The sequence below is a fragment of the Rhipicephalus sanguineus genome, chromosome 7 (assembly GCF_013339695.2).
Source record: "Rhipicephalus sanguineus isolate Rsan-2018 chromosome 7, BIME_Rsan_1.4, whole genome shotgun sequence".
Taxonomy (NCBI): Eukaryota; Metazoa; Arthropoda; class Arachnida; order Ixodida; family Ixodidae; genus Rhipicephalus; species Rhipicephalus sanguineus.
Window position 1 is genome coordinate 154548049 of NC_051182.1, and position 17024 is coordinate 154565072.

The window sequence follows — 17024 nt, forward strand, 5'->3', positions numbered from 1 at the left end:
GTAAAAAATGTGTATACAGTCTAAAATTATGGCCGTGACAAGTGGTGTGATCTATGGTTGTGGGATAAATGACGAGTGATCATGGTATTTACAAGTGAAAAACGGGATAAGATCACGAGTGCCTCCTCAAGGCCTTTGGTCCCAAAGGCCGGGAGGCAGGTGCTTCCTTTGATGGAAACCGTAGCAGCAGCCTCAATCATGAGGCCGCGCTACGGAGCGCCTGGAAAAATAACGTTGAAATTATGTACACTTTTTAAAAATTCAAAGAGGGACTGATATTTAAAGAGGGGTTCTCTGCCAATGAACATAGTAGGATGAAGACGGTACTGCAGGTATACAGATGAAAAATGCTTTTTTCTGAGAGCGTCTAGTTCCCTGCATTGCAGTAAGGTGTGGAGTACAGTGAGGGGGTCGCCACAATGGTCACACACAGGTGGATCGCCTCCGGACAAAATGTATGAATGTGTACTGTATGTGTGGCCAATCCTAAGTCTGCAGAGTGTAACTTCTGTGTGGCGTGATTTTGATACTGGCGGCCAGTTACCTATTTGCGCCTTGATAACGTGCAGTTTATTTTGTGTGTGCCTATCCCATGTGCTCTGCCAAAAGGCCCTGAGCTTTCTTTTGAGGAATGGTTTTAAGTCTATCGGAGGGATAGCTACAGATGTATTGGGACTGTTTTCGTGGGCGGATGCTGCTAGCTGATCCGCCCACACGTTGCCTTGTATCTCGCGGTGCCCTGGCACCCAGCACACTACGACGTGTTGTTTAAGTGAGTAGATCGTGCATAAAATAGAGTAGAGCGAGACAAGGACCGGATTTGTGTGTTTTGTCATAGTTTTTAAAGCTTTCACTACACTTAATGAATCCGTGTATATCACTGCCTTTTGTAGTTTTAACTGTTTTATGTGTTTAACTGCCGCAAGTATCGCGTAGGCTTCTGCCGTGAAGATACTGGAATCAGGGTGCAGAATACCGGAATCGGAAAAGGATGGACCAACGGCTGCGTACGACACAGAAGTGTTAGACTTTGAGGCATCTGTAAAGAACTCAGGGTGTGGGTACTTGTATTGTAATTCAAGGAAGTGTGTACGGATATGTGCATGTGGCGCATGCTTGGTAACTTCGACGAAAGAAACATCGCAATCTATAGCTGCCACTGCCACGGCGGGGAGATAGGCAGCGGGAGCCATTAGACAGTGTTCGAGAAGTGGCCACACCCATTTCTTCAGCTAGGCTCCTCACACGAAGTGAGTACGGCTGTCTCATCGAAGGACGGTTGTGAAAAAGTCCAGAAGCAGACAACTCATTGATTGTAGTGTGTGAGGGGTGTTCGTTGTTTGCGTTCCCTTCAGGAAATATACAAAAGATAGTGTAAGATCTCTGGAGGTGTAGCGACCACTCGTTCGATTCGACGTAGAGGCTTTCCACGGGGCTGGTGCGAAAGGCGCCCGTAGATAGCCGAATGCCTAGATGGTGGACAGGGTCAAGCATTTTTAGGGCGCTTGGTGTCGCAGGACTGGTAGATTATTGCCCCGTAGTCTAGGCGAGTGCGTATGAGGCTTTTATACAAATTTATCAGACATTTCTTGTCACTGCCCCACGCAGTGCGTGACAATACTTTTAGAACATTCATTGTTTTTATGCTCTTGTGTTTTATGTACTTGATGTGTGTTATAAAGGAGGGTTTCGTGTCTAGGATAAGCCCTAGGAACTTGTGCTCCGTTTTTGCCGACAGACGCTGTCCATGTAGGCCAATGTCTGGATCGGGATGGAGGCCTCTCTTTCGGGAGAATAAGACGCAAGTACTTTTTTGTGCATTCAGTGTAAAGCCATTTTCGTCTGCCCATCTAGAGATCTTGTTTAAACCTAGCTGGACCTGCCGCTCACACATCGAGAGGTTGCACGATTTAAAGCCGACCTGTACATCATCGACATATGTGCAATAAAACATATTCCGTGGGATGCAAATACGCAAGGAATTCATTTTGATTATAAAGAGTGTACAGCTAAGTACACCACCCTGTGGCACTCCGGTTTCTTGAAGGAATGGTCTTGATAGAACATTTCCTACTCGGACACGGAACGTACGATCCGACAAGTAGCTCTCTATTTAGCATTCTACCACGTACACCAAGGTGGGACAGGTCTCTTAGTATTCCGAAGCGCCATGTTGTGTCGTAAGCCTTTTCCATATCGAGTAACACAGAAAGAACTGCTTGTGGGCGAATGCGTCACGGATTTGTGCCTCGATACGTAACAGGTGGTCGGTGGTGGTTCTACCCTCGCGAAATCCGCACTGGTATGGGTCAAGTAGATTGTTTGTTTCCAGGAAATGCATAAGTCGGCGGTTTATCATCTTTTCGAAAAGTTTACACAGGCAGCTTGTAAGTGCGATGGCCTGTAACTCGCAACGGAGGATGGATCCTTGCCCTGCTTAAGAATGGGAACGACGATCGCCTCTTTCCAAGACGAGGGGATCTCGCCGGAAAACCAGATGGCATTGTACAAGGAAAGTAAGGTTTTTTGCGTTTCGGCAGGTAGGTTTTCAGCATGTCATATACCACACGGTCGGAGCCTGGGGCGGAACTACTGCAGCAGGTTAGCGATGCCTGCAGCTCAGCTAAGGAGAAAGCTCTGTTGTACGCATCGTATTTTGTGGATTTGCGCTCTAACTTCTGTTTTTCTATTGTTGTCTTGTAGCGTTGGAAAGCCTCGGAATAGTGCGACGAGCTGGACACTTGTTCGAAATGTGCGCCTAGAAAGTTTGCTTGGTCTTCTAAGCTGTCGCCTTGTGTGTTTACTAGAGGCAGTGAATGTGTTTGTCGTCCTTGTACCCTACTAATCATGTTCCAGAGTTTGCCTTCTTGTGTGTATGAATTGATGCCTGATAGAAATTTTTGCCAACTCTCTCTTCTAGCCTGTCGGCGCGTTCTCCTGCCTTGAGACTTGATAATCTTAAAATTTGTAAGGTTCTCCGCTGTCGGGGAGTCGCGAAGCAAATTCCATGCTTTGTTTTGTTTCTTGCGCGCATTTCTGCAATCACTGTTCCACCATGGAACTCGTCGTTTTCCAGAGTATCCACTTGATTGTGGAATACATTTGGTTGCGGCATCAATCAGAAATGATGTAAAGTATTCTAGAGCTGCGTCTATGCTTAAGGAAGACATGTCCGTCCAACTTAACAGTGTAACTTTCCGAAACTGTTCCCAATCGGCCTTCTTAATCTGCCATTTTGGAACATGATGGGGACATTCATTTGTAATTGGTGTGTTCAGAAGTATTGGAAAGTGGTCACTTCCATAAGGATTATTGATAACTTTCCATTTAATTAGGGGCTGAAGTGATGGAGACGCTATGCTGAGATCTATGAACGAGTATGTTCTGTTTGCAAGGCAATAATATGTTGGTTGTTTTTTACTCAGGAGACATGCGCCAGAAGAGAAAAGGAACTGTTCAATCAGACGACCTCGCGCATCGCAGCGAGAGTCACCCCATAGACTGTTGTGTGCATTCAAGTCTCCAAGGACCAGAAATGGTTCTGGAAGTTGGTCTATTAAGGACTCGAATTTTGGAGCTGGCACTGCGGGGGTATGTAAAGTGAGCAGATCGTGATCAGTTTGTTGAATAGGACGGCTCGAACAGCCACTGCCTCAAGGGATGTTTGGAGTGGTAAGTGGGTACATGCAATTCCTTGGTTAACTATAACGGCTACGCCACCAGATGACGCCACAGCATCATCCCGGTCCTTTCGGAATATGACATATTGGCGTAGAAAATTCGTGTTTTTGGATTTTAAATGTGTTTCTTGCACACACAGCACTTTTGGTGAGTGTTCATGTAGCAGCTCTTGGATATCGTCGAGGTTTCTTAGTAGACCTCTGACGTTCCATTGTATACTTTGTGTATCCATTTTGAGTGTAAGTTAGTGCTGTGTGTACTGAAAGAACTATTACCTTAGGTCACAGAGCCCTTTCCAGGCCCTGTGATGCGGGCTTTTTCTTTTTTGGCGCGCTCCAACGAGCCGCGCCGCTCTTTCGGCGCCTGAGACGCCGTTGGGCTTGCCGTTGTGTCCATCACCTCGGCAGAGGCGCTGGATGCCCGGTCGCGGCTCACGCGGACGGGTGTCAGTGTTTTGGGGCTTTCTGCCTGAACAGAAGGCCCTGGGCCTGCAGATCCGGAGGCCTGCATGCCCTTTGGTTGCGGAGCAGTACGGGCTGCTTCCGCTGAGGGGGCAGTTGGCGCTACCGCCCGTCCACTGTGCGTGGTACGTGCGGCCGCCGCGAACCTTTGTGACACTGCCCCCTTGTGTGCCACGTCCGCGAATGAAGTTCCCTGTGGAAAAGAAAGGCGTTTTCGCGCCTCCCTAAAGGAGATGTTTTCCGTTACCTTGAGTGTTATTATTTCTTTTTCTTTTTTCCATGCGGGACAACTACGAGAGTAGGCTGCGTGCCCACCTTCGCAGTTTGCACAACGGGGAACTTCTACACAGTCGTCTGCAGGGTGATCGTGCGAACTACATTTGGCACAGGTTTGACGGCCGCGGCAGCTCTGAGAGCCGTGACCGAAACGCTGGCACTTAAAGCAACGCCGCGGGTTTGGGATGTAAGGTCTGACCTTAAGCTTCAGGTAGCCTGTTTCAAGATATTCTGGAAGGGCGCTTGTGGAAAATGTTATAATCAGGTGTTTTCTCGGGATTTCTTTGTCGTCACGTCTGATTTAATTCGCTGCACGTGCGTTACATGATGTTCATTCCAGCCCTCAAGGAGCTCACTCTCAGTCAAGTCCAACAGGTCTTGGTCAGATACTACACCTCGGGAACTGTTGAGGGATCGGTGTGGTGTAATAGAGACAGGGGTGCTTCCAAAAGAGGCAAGTTTTGAAAGTTTTTCATACTGGGTCTTACTTTGAACTTCTAGCAAAGGTCCCCACTAGCCATTCTTGTAGCCTTATAGCCTTGACCGAGTGTGTCGGTGAGGCATTTCGATACAAGAAAAGGAGAGATCGTTCTTGCGTTCTTTTCTAGTGTTTCGCAGTGGATTACGTGGAACTGTGGAAAATTTTCTGTGGGTTTGAACAAGGCATTGAAAGTCTCTTCGGTGCGCCCTCTCTTTGTGAGACGGCGATCATTCAGTGGAGGAAATGAGGTTGAGGCCATAGATTATGTATAGTTTCGGCAGCCATGCCAGCCGCCCACCATGGAGCCCAACATGGGGACGCGACAATACTTATATTGCTATAAAGTATTTCTACGCCAGCTGTACACAGCTACTATAACCAAATATAATGTGCCCAAGAGAGGGCACATACACAAGGTTAACCCTCGCCGCCAAGAAAAACGGAAGTAAATTGAAGAGAGGAGAAGACAGGAAAGATTAAAAAGTAATAGAGAAAGACGAAGATGTGGGGAGAGAAATAGATAGGAAAAGGCGACTGCCGATTTCCTCTGGGTGGGTCAGCCCATGGGTGCCGTCTACGTGAAGCCGGGGCCAAAGGGGTGTGTTGTCTCTGCTGGGGGGCCTTAAAGGTCCAATCACCCAGCGTCGGCTCAACCGCCAGGATCCCCTTTTCCCCGGACACGGCAAAGCCACGCACGGCTAGGCGTGGGAGGGGGTCGAAACCCCCCTGTTAGCTCGGGTCCGTGGTGTCGCTACACACCAAACGCCTGCTTGCGCAGACGCCCCTGCGGGGGGTTCATCAGACACCACAGCAACCTTTGCCGCAATTGAGGCAGCAGCTAGTTCAGCAAGAACAAACGCATATACAGCAAGAACTACAGCCGCCACAGCGGCAACAGTCTTTACCCTCACTGATTGCACGGCCGAATAGGCAAAAACCATTTCAGTCACCAGGAATGCAGCAAGATCAGCGTCAACTAGGGTCACAAAAGCCACTGCAAGCTAGACTCAGTCCAGAGATAGGGCTACCACAGCATTCACAGAGTCCACTGTCGCAACCAGAGCCGCAGCAAATACAGCAGAGGCCCCCGCGCAGTCAGAAGTTAAAGCGCCATTTGGAACAGCAGCAACAGCTACATCAGGAGCAGCAACTCCAGCCGCTGGAATGGCCACGTTCACAGAAACCAGAACTGCAGCAGCAGCAGCACAAGCTGCACAGGCAGCCCCAGCAACCCCTGCCCTCGAACGAGCCATCAGAGCAGTCGCAGCAGCCGCAGCCACAACAGCAACAACCACCACTGAGTCCATTGCAGGTTCAATTCGATATTCCAAACAAGCCAAAATGGCAACATCATGACTGGCAACATCAGGAGTCGTTACTATCGCAAAAGCCATCGCAAAATATATTACACAAGCCATCACAGCTTTCGCAGTCGCGACAGCAACCCTAGCTGCCCCAGCTATACCCATCCGTGAAGCCACTGACAATGTCGCGCAAGCCAGGTCTACAGATAGTGCAAACACAAGACGTAGAGCGGCTGCGAAAGCCATTACGAAAACCAACACAGCAGCTGGAACAGCAGCAACGTCTCCAGCAAGAGCAGCCACAGCTACTGCAGAAACCAGAGCTGCATCACCAGGAGCAGCTTTCGCCTCCTCGGAAGCCAAAGCAGGAACTCCTGCAGTCTCATCACCAGTGACAGCAGCAATATTTGCCACCGCAGGAGCCGTAGGTACACCCTAACCAATCACAGCAGCAGCTACAAATCGCCCAACAGACGCAGTCGCTGTTGCCGCAAAGCGCAGTGCCACATTTACAACAGCCGAAACTGCAGGAGCAGCAGCAACAGCAACGACTGTCACCAAATCGCAACACAGTGCAGCTATCACAAAAATTGGATCTGTAGCGACGGCAGCAGCAGGCGCGACTACAACAGTCACAGCAGTCATCGCAACGAACTGAGAAGAAACAAGCGTTATCATCATCGCAGTCATTGCAGAATCAACCCCTACCTGGGCAGCAGTCACAGAATCAGAGTCTACTTTAGAGGCCACAGCAGCCGGATGAGCAATTACCGCCGCGAGTGCCGCTACAGTCGGTGCAGACTGAGCAACAACAGCATCAAGAAGAGGAAGATCAACAGCAACGTCATAAGCCACGGCGACGAAGGCGGAAAATGGGCAGCGACAATTACATTAAACCCTAAGATAATTTTTTCAGATTGTTTCTGTCGGAATAAATTGCTGGCAAGCGATAGGTTTTAAAAGAAGGGCCAAGAATTGTACTTCGCTCGCAAGCATAGGAAGAATGATTCTTATGTTCCGCTGCATTAGCAACTCCAAAATGAAGCCAGTTAGCTGGTTCAACCTAGACACCTATTTCAACGTTCCTGTGCGCGAAAAAACGCGATGCTAGTAAAATGAATGTCACGCATGATGGATCAGTCCTCTCTGACCCAATGTTAATGATCTTGTAATGTATAGTAATAAGATTAGTATAGTAATAAAGGCTGTCTAATTCTTGTGATTTGAAGTCGCATCTCAATAAAAAGGGGCACTTTTGAAGAACACGCACCAAGCAATAATACTTCCGGGCATAGTTCAGGCAGAAGGACATAAGCAGGATGGGCAACACAGAGTGCGATGTATGAATACACCGTAAGTAGCCATGTAATGTGAAAAGTATTCAAATTGCTGGAAGTAATGAAGCTGAACGGTAATCACTCACAGTTATCAACTTGAACAGTTGCTACGAATGAAACATGTGACTGAACCTCTCTTGATGTAAAAAATGAAAACGATGCACACAGTGAGTTATTACGCGCAATGCAAAATCTACCTGTTGTACAGTTACTGCTAAAGTGGCGAACGAACAAAACGGTAGATGATAATTCACTCATGACACTAAATATTTGCCTAAATAATAAGAACTCAGAGTCGTTAACTCCGGGAAACCATACAGATGGAGAAAACGGTGTGGTGATGAGTGAGGCGGGATGCTATAAAATGTGTGCGTAGCAGTGCTATATATATATATATATATATGTATATATATATATATATATATATATATATATATATATATATATATATATATATATCTGTATATATTAGTGATGTGTGATCACGCACATTACACAAGGAGCATTGTTAGAATGTGCGTACTACAACCGGCGATTTTTAGGCTTGCGATTGCAGGCGATGTGGCATGTTCTTCTGATTAGCGTGCTAGAAAGTTTTGAGAAAAGGAAAAATATGCGAGAGGGCGCGATCGTTGACACTTTTGTTTTCATCCGTGAAGCGAGTGGAAAATGCATTAGCTAACCGTCAATTTCTTTGAGGCTTACGTTGTTTATCTGAGAGGCTTTGATTTCCCTTATTTTGAGCCAGCACGTCTTGATAGTATTTTACATTGAAAACGTTTTTCTGCCTGCCGCGGTTGCTTCGCTTCCTTGCAGTTTGTATACATATGTCCCGCATGTTAATTTTTGACACGCTCTTTCGTGTGAAATTTTTAAAGATTGCTTTTTATTTCTTCCTACTGATTGAATTAGCCCGATCGATATGCCTTTTTGCTTTTCTCACAACTGCGTGATTCTGGCACATATACCTGTACAAGTGGCGGCACTTAAGACTAGTTGTTAGCCAGAGCCCGTACTGTCTACTGTGTTTCTTTGCTCCTTGTTCTTGTGCTGCTTGTTCCTAAGAAGTCCGGCACGAGATACCTCGATGATACACAGGCAAGTTAATAAGCTCCAGTTTTAACAGCGTAACTTTTATTAGTCGAGGTTTTCCCAGGACTGTGGGCGTAACGCGGTAATCATCATGAATGGGTACGTGGCCCTGAAATCGGGCAAGCCCCATTACTCCCCACTGGTCCACTAAAATGAAGAAAGGAACGTATGGATGGCAAATGGCATTTAACATTTCTGGGCAGACGCAACCAATAATTGAGAAAGATTTTAATGAACCGTTCAGATTAACCATCTAACAACCAGCATGCTTGGGCGGTTTTCCGGGGACTGTCGGCGTAACGCGGCCAGTGACATGAAGGGAGTGTATTCTACGCAGAGGAGGAGAGCAAGCGCCAAGCGCATGTGCTACGTAATGGAGAGGAGGGAGAAAAAGTACCAAGCCCATGTGGGCTTTGTCAGGGAATGTAGGAGCGAGCACGAAGCGAACGTTGGGGGAGCCGAGTGTTTGGCATGTGGGGATGTCTAATGGGTGCGAGCGTACCCAACAAATCGTTTGGAAGAGTGAAAATATTATAAAATTTTGCTGGTGTTTCACCTCCCAAAACCACGATATGATTATGAGGGGCGCCGTAGTGGAAGGCTCCGGAAATTTTTACATTCTAGTGCTCCTTAACGTGCACCTAAATCTAAGCACACGGGCCTCTAGTATTTCGCCTGCATCCAAATGCCTCCGCCGCGGTCGGGATCGGAAGAGGTGCGCGCGATCGGCGGTCTTTCCCGAAACGTTCAGCGGCGGGTAAGGTCCCGCGTTCTCCGCAAGAAGTTGCCCATCGCGAGCGTCAGCGAGAACAGACGCGTGAACGGCAACGATGACGCCGTTGCGATTCAGAAGCCCGGGAAAGAGACGCCGAAGCGAAGGGCAAGCGGAGGGCAGAATGTCCAAATCTTCGAGTGATAGAAGCTGAAGTTAAATGTGAACGGCTTGCACCAGACCCTAAGTGCAAGACGAAGCGACAGAGAACGCTTCGCTGTTTCATCAGCCTTCGCGACGTTAAATCAGTGACGCTGGGCTAATATATTTTTTAGATTTCTTGACGCGCAGAACTAATGTGGGTCAACACGTACCAATTATTGTATCGAGAGGTGCATACGTCACCTACATATGCTAAGATAAATGATCTTGCGCTTTCCATTACATCGTGCCAGAACGAAATTATATTATACTGCAGCTAAACACTGCGAAAATACTGCCGTATGTACTCGAATCTAGGCCGGCCCCGATTCTAAGCCAACCCCCAAAATTCCCAAGGTCAGAAAAAAAAAACCTAATCATTGTACTCAAATCTATGCTGAACCCCCCCCCCCTTTTCGCACATCGTTTTTTCGAAAAAAACATCGGCTTAGATTCGAGTAAATACGGTATATGCCAACAACGTCTTTGCAACCACTCGCTTCCCGCAAAAAAGATCACCTTTCATTTTATTTCCTAGAACCTAGGCAAGTAATAGGGACGCGCGTTAAATTCAGCAGTGAATACTATAAGGTGGGATCTTTCCGCGGAACCAGGCCCACACCAGATACATTTTATTATAATCTTGCACTAAATATATATGTTCCTGTATACGCTATGCAATATTTCTTGAGAATTGTTCAAGGGACATTTATTTGAAGGACATTCTGCTGAAGGGTTTTGTCTATATCTGAAGATGACCGCCTTGACAAACTTTTGAATCTCTTAGAAGAATTCCAGTTGTCACAAAAATATTGCGATGATTGAACAATGGGATGTTGTTCTTTATCATCCATTCTAAAGAAAGATTTGATGGCCTCTGTGGTCATGCAAATGATCGTGCGCATCTGTAACTCATTCATAAATTTGTTTTTCTGTAAGGATGACATCGCCTGCGCAGCAGCGTAGACAAGTAATATTTTAGAAACTGTAGATCCCGTTTATATTTCGCGCAAAGAATAGAGGCGCCGGCGCGGAGATACTGATTTTAACAATGGCAAGGTCGTCACCTTTTTTGAGGAGCACATCAGTCAATGTTGCTTTGTTTGGCACTGTTTTGTTCACAAATTGTCCCCGTATGACGCTTAAGGCCTGTCATCTGCCAATAAAACGATAGTCAGTTCAATTTTATCGCCAACTTATATTTCCAAAAGCGCTTGCATATAAATTAAGTGTTCACCATATAGGACGACGATGCCATACATGATAAAATTTCCGATTTTCATATTGATGAATTCTTGAACAGGGGATGTAACTGGTGCCAACGGTTCAAAGAGCAGACTCGTCTTTGTCTGCCTCGACAATGACTCGTTTTCTCCTCGAATATTTGGCTCCGGCGACATCCCCTATTCAACGATTTTTCATCTCTTGAAGCTTCGAACTATCCCGGAACTTCTGCCTGTTTGCATATAAACACATGCAGGACCATTCGGGTCCTTTATAATTGAAGCGCACAGATTTGTCATAGCTTATGCAAGCTACCAAATACCATTGAAGGGATGAGTTTCGAATGGTTAGAACCAGCATGTCTTTAGTAAGGCGCCTCGAATATTTGCTGAAAAGTCTGAAAGAATAAACGAATTAGTCAGCACTCGCCTTGGGCTCAACATGTTTTCTCCTTCGTTTGTTCTACTCTGGTACCGAGGGTACCTAAGTGCCTTGAATGCTTCTTTATATTTCCTTCTTACAATTGTTTTAGTTGCAGCGAAGACTAGCATCTCACGTTTTCAAAAGGTGCCCAAGTATTGAAGACTGTTAGAACACGTTTCTTATTTCCAGTTGACTGAATTTGCAACCACGCTGTCCAATTAACTTACCAGCTTCTTTTAGGAGGGGCACTACTCACCATGTATTTCCTAGAATATACAAATCTGTCTGTAGGCCCTACGGTGCAATAGCACTTTTGGAGCCTTGTTCAATGAATAACAGATAACCGCAGACTTGATGGTTTAAATAAATATTTATCCTTGTTTTTTATCCTTTCAGCAAGTATTTACGTTTCCTAAATGCGAAATAAACATCTACTTCATGTTTATTTAGCTACAACCTTGGAGACTCTGGAACATAAGTTTCCAGAAACACAAAACCCGAAGGAAGAATTGATGGCGGCTAGAAAAACTCGAAAGGATTCTGCAAGCTGGAGCCTTCAGTATCTTGTCGCCCCATCGATACAGGTGCGCAGTGTATATAGATAATGAAAAATTTGCGTCCAGAGGAAAAGAAAAAGGCATGACATGACATCCTAACACACAAAGTAGAAAAACTCTTTTGGGATTAACGTTCTTTGAAAGATTGAATGCGTGCACTAACATCATTCAACTACGCTTGTCGTCGAACCTGGCCATATAGTGGGCATTGTTAATCCATGTTAAGGAAAGTACAATACGCACCACTAAAGGACACCCTTCACTTTATTGTTCTACAGCCTTCACTGTACTGTTTGGAGGGGGTTCCATATAAGAATGACGCTGCTGTTATTACAATGAAGAAATATTTATTGAATCGAGCTAGATCACCGCATGCATAAGATGAAGGGTAGCCCTCGAAATATACTTGGACCGGCACGTAGACACTGCGTCAATGCATATCTCAGTAGGCTATATGTACACGGTAACGCATCAGTTTCGGCAAACTTCTCATACACAGCAGCTGAATATGGCTGAGATTGCTATGCGCTTTCTGATAGTATTGGTCACATGCTCTTCGATTTCCTTCACAGAAGGAGCTCAGAGTATTTCAAGCGATTTTTATGGTAGCAATGGTCTTGAAATCAGCGGGAAAGATTGGTGGCCGCGACCAAAAGGGCGTACGTAGTGTTCTCCTCAACTATGAACTGTGCAATTAGCCGCTTATTAGCGAGAATCATAATGAGTCACTTGCCCATAAGAATATACGACAATTAGAGCGACCCAGAGCCGTATATTCCCTTTGGGAGAGTTCGGCGCTCTTTTGATCTCGCCGCCAGTCTGGCAACAGCGCGCTTCCGCGCCGCCGACGCCATTTCGTGCCGAGGTTTCTCGTGATGCTGTACCCGTGACGTCGCTGTCGGCATTTATGCTTCCTCTGTGACCGACCTGGTGTGTCTTTGCTGCTGTTCGTGCACGTGTCGGCTGCGTGGAACATCGTGGACCTACACGGACGTCGCAATGGGGGCTTGCAGCGCAGTAGCCCGCGGCGGCGGGAGTTGGCGACGCTAGGTTTGTCACGTTACGTTGACGCGAAAACAGAGCACTCTATACTCCCACTTGCGCGACGCACTACGTCGCCTTGACGCATGCGCAATTGAGCGCACTTGGCGTCCCTTCTTCACGTAGAGACACAGACGCACTTCAGTCTGGATAACGTCGCCGGCGTGGAATGCAGCATGTCGCATCTCGCGCCGGCTGCAGCCGGGGCGCGTTGACGGATGCTGGGCGCGTCAGTCGCATCGCGCGTTGGCCTATAGAGTGCTGCACGTTTGTTAGCGTAGCGTCACTGTGCCGAGCGTGCGCGCGCGTCGACGTTACGCTGCAGTATATCAGCCCCTTAACTCGCTGAAGAAAGGATTCGCCAGAGACGGAGCGTTGCGGGCGCACGCCAACGCGAGCTTACAGTGCCGCGGCACAAAATGGCTGGCGGACAGCGCCGCCGCTAAATTTGGATGGTTGGTTGGCTCCGCCCCTCCGCCGAACTCTCCGAAGGAATATACGGCTCTGGAGCGACCTATTGAAGTGGCTAAAATTGTTTTTGAAATGCTTAGTGCTATATGTAGAGATGACAACAGTAAGAAATTTGGTATAGTTGTTTAGTAGTTTAATAATGTTGCCAGTATTCTCACTTTCTGGCGAAAGTGCGACATTTTTGCTTCAATTTCATCTGAAAATGACAAAATGCGTGGCTGCAGCTGGTGGAGCTATCCACAGTGTCGGAAATGGAGGCCTCATTGGCTAATGATGTCATGAAGGATGACAAAAGGCTGTTACTTAAACGTTACACAATCTTAGACGTGCTTCTTGTAGTGACAGATCACACCCCTATCTATCTTGATTAACTGCAGCTCGGAATGGCGCAGTTACTGATAATTGCTGTCTCGACAAGTCAATCCCTGCAATATATGTATGGGTCTCAACTAGCTATGACAAACACAGTTAGCAAGTTGGTTTTGTAGCCTATCGAACATACATCAGACTCACTTTTTCTCTGAGCCGCAGTATTTCCAATATATGCGGTGAAGAATTCAAGCTTTTTGCGTTTTGACGTTAAATGAGTGCAAAATTTTTAGCTGGCACACATATGACAGTGGTGACGTTGACATGAGAGAAATAAGAGCCAAGGTAGTGACTGTTATGACCACCACCTATTCTAAGCGTAAGTATGAGGAAAGTGTACTTGGTGCCGCGATAGTGTAACTCAATCTATTGCAGGTGTTTCTACAGGAACCGATGCCTAATCTTCAATTGCATCAGACAAATTTAAAAAACACTTACAATATTTCACTCCGTCAGGCGAAAATAGTAATGTTGTACTGAGCAATGTGAACTTTCGAGGCACATCTGCTCCTGGGGAAGAATCTGGGCTCGTTTTTTGCGACGATAGGTGTTGACGGCAGTTATTCTGGGTAAAGTAGAATCTCGAATTCCCAATGGCTGAAGCGACAACTTGCTCGCGTTTCATCAACCAGGAATTCAGCGCGCACGGAAGGCGATATTCTGGCCATTTAGCAAACAGCTCAGAGTACGGCCCTTGTTATGATGGTGGAAATAATTTTGCGCGCTATTCGAACTTCTCCTATGTTAACTACTCCTAATTTAAAAGGGACGCGTGTTCTAAATATACGAGCCATCGCAAGAAGCTAATTTAGGCTTGCATTTCTTCAGAACTGAATTTTCTTGCGAGAATATCGAGGTTCTTCGAAATGCAGGTAATATCAAAGCTCACCATATTGCGACAAATATATTGCTACGCTATTAGTTTTCCTTTAGTGCATTGAATCAAGCTGCACGCTGTCCCTGCATTTACCAGCCTACCTTAAAAACAGCACGTAAATATCGAAAAATGGGCATAAATTTGACTGAGTGTAGAACTACAGAGTTTAGTCCGAGGCTTCGAAATTGAAGTGTTACGTGTAATGAATGAGCTGCTTGTTTCCTTGCGTGTAGCCTGCCGGCGAAAAAATGAAGTCCTCAAGCACTGCGTTGGTACGGGCTGCGAGGAGGCCAAGTGTTGGAAGCCTACGATTGGTCCGGTCTGCCACTACGACTGCAAGAGCGGCTGCTTTTGTGCGAAAGGTTTCTACAGAGACTATCGAGGAAAGTGCGTTTCCTGGAATAAGTGCCTCAAGCAGACGTACCCTTGGTACCCGGGTGGGCAGTACTCATGGTTGCCGTCCGCGGAGCCTCTCTACACTGGAATGGTCCCTGTGGCGTTCTAGCAGGCAATCGACATACTGAGCACGGTTGGAAATGCCTTTTTAAAGGCTTAATAGGCGAATAAAGATGACATTGTTATACTCTGGTGCGAGCCAGTTGTTTGCATGAGCACACAGGCGACTGCAAATTGGCACCTGCCAGTCGCAAATGCAGTTATAAATACGTAATTATTCAAGCCACAGGCAAATATGCAATACAGCACACAGTAGAATCATTAACGCATGGTCTCTATACAAACGCGCGTAGAAGGCGAAATCCTTACATATCTCATGCGAACCTGACCTTGAGCGAAAACCCGGTGTATCGTATACAAAAAGTCACATGACCACTCGCGCGCTAAGTGGGTCGAGGCGCGTTCACTTCGTCATTTCGAAAACAAATTAAAAAATGGCGTTCGCGTGGCTCGCCCTGAATTCAGATGAACGTTCGCGCGCCTAATGCATCAGGGCCCGACTTTTCTTTTTGCGGCGTTCGCGCGACTGAAAAGTACGAAAAAGACAGCGTTAGCCTCACTCGCACTCAAGTCGTGCGAACTGTCACTTCATGTTCGCAACGTTTACGTAAATAAGTAAATAAAAAGCTACATTCGCGCGATATAGAATGTGCGGTAAAATGTCCCCGCCGTGTGGCTTTCGCCTTCGAATCATCTTAGGCGACGGCATATGGCACCCGTGAGTTTTTGCTTAATCCTTGTTCCGAAAAACGAGCCCTCGTTCACTTTACTCCGGCTGTTTGCTCCGTTGGCTCCTTTTGTCAAAAAAAAAAAAAAATGTATGCCACGAAGCTTTGAAATGCACCGAATTATCCCACGTTTATGACCCAGCTGCCATTATGGGGTTTCATGCATAAGCCGGCAGTGCCTCTCATATTTTAGCCCTTGAATCCAAGAAAAATGGGTGTTCAAATGAAAAGGTACGAAACGTCGTAACAACATGACCGTTAACATACATGGCTATGCCGCTATGGGAAAACGTAGCGAGGCATCTAGGGATGCGATTGGAGCCTCCGCCGTGGATCTGAGCATGCGAGGGGGGGTGGGTGCGCATGCGCACAAGAGAGCAGAGGCTCTTATAAAGAGCGCTGTCCAAATGGCGCAGCCATGTGTGTGAGGACAGCACGGCATTCACATTGTAAAATTCTACGACTGAGCAGTAGCAGGCGTTATCGAATTTCTTACAGCGGAAGGCGTTAAACCGGCCACCACCCATCGCCTGCGATTTCCACGTGCTCGGTACCCTGAAAAAACACATGAAAGAGAAGCGCTTTGATTCGGACTACGAAGTCGAGGACGCTGTGAAGGGCCGGGTCTCGTAACGGCCACAGGAATTCTGGGAACAAGAAATCTTTCGGATCGTTCATCAATGGGATAGTTGTTATCAGGCACATGACGCATACATTGAATGAGGTCTTCACTTATACCCACAGCGTCGTTTCGTACCTTTTCATTTGAACACCCCTTACAAGGCATGGTGACGGATTTAGTGACAGGCATTAGTGATGGCAGGCGTTGGTGCCCGGCAGTACAACAGCGCTACCTGGGCAGCGCATCCCGCCTACCATGTTATGGCTAAGCGACACATGCCAACGATTAGCGGTGTTGCCAACGCCTCCCGCCTTTCCATTTTTACACACAATGGGACAATATCTCTTTAAGATATGCTGTGAAGCAATTGTGTATATTTACTAGCTCAAACGCCATCTGTTATGTGGTGAATGTGAGTTTCACGCGTGGGTCTAGAACACGCATACGGAAAGTTATTTTCGCTGAGCTCATTGTTAGCGTATATTCTGACGTTTGCATGGGACAATGGTGCCGCCCACGCCCGAGAAAACGCGAAACGTTCCAGAAACGTTCAGGTGCCAGCTGCGACGGAACCTGCTAGAAGCATACTAATAATATCTGATCTTATGCACCAAAACCATACTATGAATATGACGCAACGTTAATTAGAACTAACAGAAAAGAAAGCCAAGGAAAGTACAGAGAATGTTAGCTGTAGTATTTATGATGTAA

The 17024-nt window shown here is 46.7% G+C and overlaps 1 long non-coding RNA gene across 2 annotated transcripts; it reads left to right on the forward strand.

The window, feature by feature from the left end:
• The first annotated feature begins 12154 nt into the window (after positions 1-12154).
• On the forward strand, positions 12155-15081 carry LOC119400324 (uncharacterized). Of its 2 annotated transcripts, XR_007416994.1 has the most exons (3): positions 12156-12212; positions 12322-12408; positions 14741-15081. It is a non-coding gene; the product is annotated as an uncharacterized LOC119400324 (long non-coding RNA). The 2 variants fall into 2 exon arrangements; XR_007416993.1 differs by having other exon boundaries at positions 12155-12408.
• The last annotated feature ends 1943 nt before the right edge of the window (positions 15082-17024 follow it).